Source organism: Gavialis gangeticus, unplaced genomic scaffold (genome assembly GCF_001723915.1).
Source record: "Gavialis gangeticus isolate Ggan-Ray unplaced genomic scaffold, GavGan_comp1, whole genome shotgun sequence".
In the NCBI taxonomy this organism is placed as follows: Eukaryota; Metazoa; Chordata; order Crocodylia; family Gavialidae; genus Gavialis; species Gavialis gangeticus.
Genome location: NW_017729014.1, coordinates 1,931,803 through 1,936,858, shown reverse-complemented (window position 1 = coordinate 1,936,858; position 5,056 = coordinate 1,931,803).

The following is a 5,056-nucleotide window of genomic DNA, read 5'->3' as shown; positions in this document are numbered from 1 at the left end:
ATGATGTGATAAAGAAAATAAAGCATGGTTTCTGTACAGGAAAACACGCTTCTACAACCTAATAAAATTATCTAAGGTAGTGGATAAATGAGAACTGGTAGACACAATTTATCAGACTTCCAAAAAGCCTTTGATGAAATCCCTCACAAAGACGCTATTAAGAAAACAAAGTAGTCATAGGATGAGTGGTAAAGATATTTTATAGATTAGAAATTAGTTGAGACACAGAAAACAAAGGGTACAAATGAGTAGTCAATCATCTTAGAAAGGGGTTAATACTCAAGTGCCCCAAAATTTGTATTTTGATTTGTGTTGATACTGCTGTGTTGTAGGATGCGGGGCCCCTAAAAAATTTAGAAAATTAATATTTATCTGCCTCTGGCTGCCTATCATGTGGCCCTCAATGACTTGCCAAACTCCGTAAGCAGCTGTCCACCCAAAATACTTGCCTGCCCCGGTATAGAACCTTGTTGAAACTACTAGGTGTAACAGACACCTTTCATTCAAGACAAATATTAAAAACAGAAATTTTTTAGTATGATGAAAAATACTACCCAAAGTATATGTCACATTTCCCCTCCATCTTGTTCTTTCACTGAATCAGCTCCCAGCACAGCCCGTGGCAGAAGCTAAGGATCTTCCATTTTCTTATTTTTAGGGATGCTGGTGATGTGTCCAGCCCTTCCTTTTTCAAACCACATTGGCACAGGTTTACTAAGAAAACATGCTGATAGGCACAATAGGGATCTCTAGTCCCTGAAGAAAGTGTCTGGCAAGGATGTATGCAGCCTGCAGCCACTGGTGCACAGATGGCAGTTGGCCTAAAGTGCGTTAGGAAGAGATAATGACTTGATACTTTGGTCTGACGCTAATGGAGACCTGAGGTTGTAACTGAAAAGCCATTTTTTTGTTTCATAAGAAAACAGAGATGCCAGGTAAGTGGAAGACAGAAAAGGGTTAGTTTAGTGAGAGTGCCACAATCACTGTTGGTTTTAAAGAAAATGACGAAATGACATGAAAACTAGGGGTGCACCGGTAAAGATTTTTTGGGCCAATACTGATGGCCGATTATTAACCAGTAGGGCTGTGTGAAGCTTCGGTCCCTGATTCAATTTGGCAGAGATTTGGCCTGATTCAGTGGCTGAATCTCTAAATCCAAATCGAATCAGAGGACCCTTTAATCTCTCTGAATCGAATCAGAACTCTTCAAATCGATTCGGAGAGATTCAGTGATTTAGACATACACAGATTTAAATGTTTTTTCTACATACCTCAAGGTAGCAGGTAGCTTGTGAATGCTGCGATGCTGGGGCAGATGAAGCGTCCCACAGCAGCATGGAGGGGTCCCCCAGTGTGCTTGGCAGTGTCTCTAGTGGGTTATGGAATAGACAAAGATCCCACAAAATTTACTGATTCGTTTGATGCGCCTGGCTGGGGGAGTATTTGGTTGATTGCACGATTTCACAATGATTTTACACTTAATTCATACAACACAATTTTATTTTAAAATTCCTTGCTACACAAACAACACTGCTTAGCTTTAAGAAAAACCACAAACATTAAAAACACAATAACTACATATATTAGAAACAATGCTCCAAACGCACTTCCTTCCCAAACAATGCTATAAGAAATAGTATTACAAAAACAACTACAATTACAAGTAAAGGTTATTTCTCATGGTATACTTACAATCCTAGAATTTTTAGAAAACAAATCCCCAAGGATACTTTCAATCTTTAGTTATGGTTGAAGGGTTGGTCTCAGCAGTGACAGGAACAAGTCCCCTTCCTTTGGTCCCACTCGGGCGCTCCTAGGCTTCAGCATGAACAGGAGTTCTTGCTCATGCAGAGGGTGGTTTAGGTGATCAGTCTGATCCGGCCTACACGTACGATTCTTCCTTTGCTGTTCTGCAAGTGAGGTTACCTCCAAATTGGGACTGTAGGTTACATTTTTATTGGATAAGTTGCCGTCTTGGGCCCCTCCTACCCAAACCTGTCACTACTCCCAAATTTGGGCTCGGATCTTTTACCCAACAGATTCTTTTCCTGGGTCTTCTTTGGGAAATTTTCCACATCACCACTGTGACCTCTTGCCAACCTCTGTCCAAAAGTCCTTAGGTTTCGATCTCTCAGAATGTTTTCTTAAGGGTCGCTTTTAGGTTAACTTTGTTAAAGGCCTCTAGAGATAATATTAAAAAACCAAGACATTCAGCACGTTCGCTGCAAGGCCTCTAAAGATAAAATTCAGAATCCAGACATTCATCACGTAGGCAAAAACAAGCAATGACCCTAGATAAAAAGATGAACCTTGCCGTTTTTTCTAAACTGGTTAACGGGTATTTATTACAAGTATTCAAACTATTACATTCAATATGACAGGCAGCAGAGCCGGAAGTAGACTGGAAGCACTTCCAGTCCACTTCTGGGTCTGCTGGGGAGTGCGCAGGGGGCCCCCTCATGCCCCCTGGCTTGGCAAGCAGCCACAGGGGGACCCTGGTGCCCCCTCAAACCCAGGAGGCACCAGTCGCCAAGCCAGGGGTGGGGGGCTGTGCGCTCCTGTGGGATGCTCCATCTGCCCCACCATTGCAGCATTCACAAGCTGCACTGGTACCTTGAAACAGACAAAACATTTAAAGCTGTGTCTATGTCCAAATTGCTGATTCATGGGGTAGAGTCATGGGTCACTCATCCAGAGGCTGCTGGGGGGTGGGGAGGGAAATGCCACTCCGCTGCTATGCGCACCCCGGATTTGTGTGCAGGGAGAAGGCGGGCTGCCCACTGTGGGTTTGGGGCCAGGAGCTGTGCTGGCCTCTTCCTGGTGGGGGGCTAGGCTGAGGCTGTGCTCTGGGCAGGCAGGGGAGGGATGGGTGGGGTCAGCATTGGGAGTGGGGGCTGTGGAGTAGGTTATGGCCACCCCAAAATTCCCCATAGCCCCTCCTCCCAGTGCTTCTGCCCACCTGTCCTGCCTCTGGCTGCCCTAAGTGCAACTTCAGCCCTGCCCCTCATTGGGAAGAGCCTGGTGAAGCCCCCAGCCTTGAGCCCGGAGTGGGCAACCCACCTTCATCCCATGCCCAACTTTGGAGGTGGCACATGCTCCCATGCCTCCCCTGGGGCGCATCCTCAAGTCCCCCACACTGCTCAGATGAGCAACCCACAGCTCCACCCCAGGGTTGCATTCACTGCCCTGGCTGGGCAGCACCTGCCCCTGCCCCACTCTCTCCCTCATGATGAAAGCCTTGATCTGCCCCCTCTACTCCCTTCCCCCACAAACTTACTAGTAGGATGCTACTGTCCAGCTGCCAGGCTGCATTCCTGGCCATTTGCATGCTGTGACTGCATGCATACATGCAGCATTTATTGGTGACATTATTGGCTATACTGCCCAAAAAGAGCTGGCTGCCAATGAAGTTCATTTTCCTTTTATCGGTGCTGATCCAATATGTGATTTATGTATTGGTGCATCTCTAACGAAAACCCTGTTGATCATGTGTTAGGAATCAGCATTTCCCTACTGAAGGGGCAGTTCCATGTGTGTAGTAAAGAATACATTGGTCTCATTTCCTTGGGTGTAATGGGTGCCATCTTCTAGCCTACTGGAGGCAGCACCTTTAGCTAAGGCTGCTAAGCATCTTCCACTGTAAAATCTTGTATTTGCTTACTTATCATTGTACCAAACTTGAATAGTTTTGATCAAAAACGTCCATGCTACCTCCCTCAAGCTGATTTTGTTTGGAAAATGTGAGTGAAGCAGCTCAGAGACTGGAAAGAGAAAACTAGAGGATTTACCCACACTTAAAAAAAACTTACAAGAATTCAATGTGAAGCTCTGGCACTACCATGCTTTGAAGCAGGAGCTGGAAGTCTGGCAGGGCACTTAACCTTCATGAAGGATACATCTCGCATTGTCCCTACGAACACGTGCTGAACCACCGCGCAGTTGGGAGCCTCTGGAAAACAGCCCTCACCTTTCTGCAGATTCCACCTGAGCCTTCGCTTGTATTTTTGTAATACAGTTTTAATGCATGGTTGTAATAGAGTGGGCAGCTAGGAAATATGTCACTGCACTGCTACGCATGGCTTGAACGGGATTCCCTGGTGTGCACGGGAACCGACAGCACATTTTGGCCGCAAGATTCCTGCCTCCCTCATGCCCCGGGCGGCCGGGGAGTAGCACCGCTGCCGGTCACGCTCCGCTGTTTTCCTGCAGCAGCTGGAGGGTGAATGAGGCCGGGCCTGGAGGGAGCGCCCGCGGCCGCAGGACGACGCGGCTCATGACAGCCGAGCACGGGATCCCGCCCCGCTCACTGCGCAGCGACTCCCGCGGGGGCCTCTGTGCTCGGGGGAGTTGCGCACACGCGGGCCGGAAGCTGCGCTTGGCTCGTGCCGCGCCGCCTCGGCCCGGGCCCCTGCCAGGAGCGGAGCCGCACGAGGCAGCAGCGGGGCAGGAAGCGCCCTCCCACGAGCCTCCCCAGAGCAGGGCCCAGGGCAGCACTCCCCAGCGCACCAGCTGCCGCCCCATGGCACTGCCCAGCCCGGCGCCGCACCGCGCCGCGGCCAACCAGCGCGCCGCACTCTGCTCCAGCCGCATCTATTGGGCGCCGGCCGCCCGGCCGCACCAATCAGCAGCTTTGTTTAGGGTTAGAGGGGGAGGAGGAGGCGTTCTTCTATCAAGCCTGCTCGCAGAGCTGGAGGTCGCGTCATCAGCCGGCGTCTGACTCTCCCCTCCGATTGGCCGTCACGCCTGTCAGTTTGTCCGGTGTCCTTCTCCGTTCGCTGGCGGAGAGGTCAGCGCTGTGCGTCAGCCTCCGGGGCCCATTTCCTTTGCTCGGTTATTGGCGAAAGGAGCTGTCAGTGAGGCGGCTCCGCTGTCTGATCGGTCACGGCACCTGTCAATACAGTACTTCCCGCCCCTCTACGCGTCTTCCTTGTGTGGCTGCTGAGTGGCTGAGGGATATGTCAGTACAATGCCTTTCTACGCCGGTTGGCTGGGTGACCTGTCAGTAGGCTCCATTCCCCCGGCGTACCCACCCCCCGCGGACGGCGATTGGCTGTCG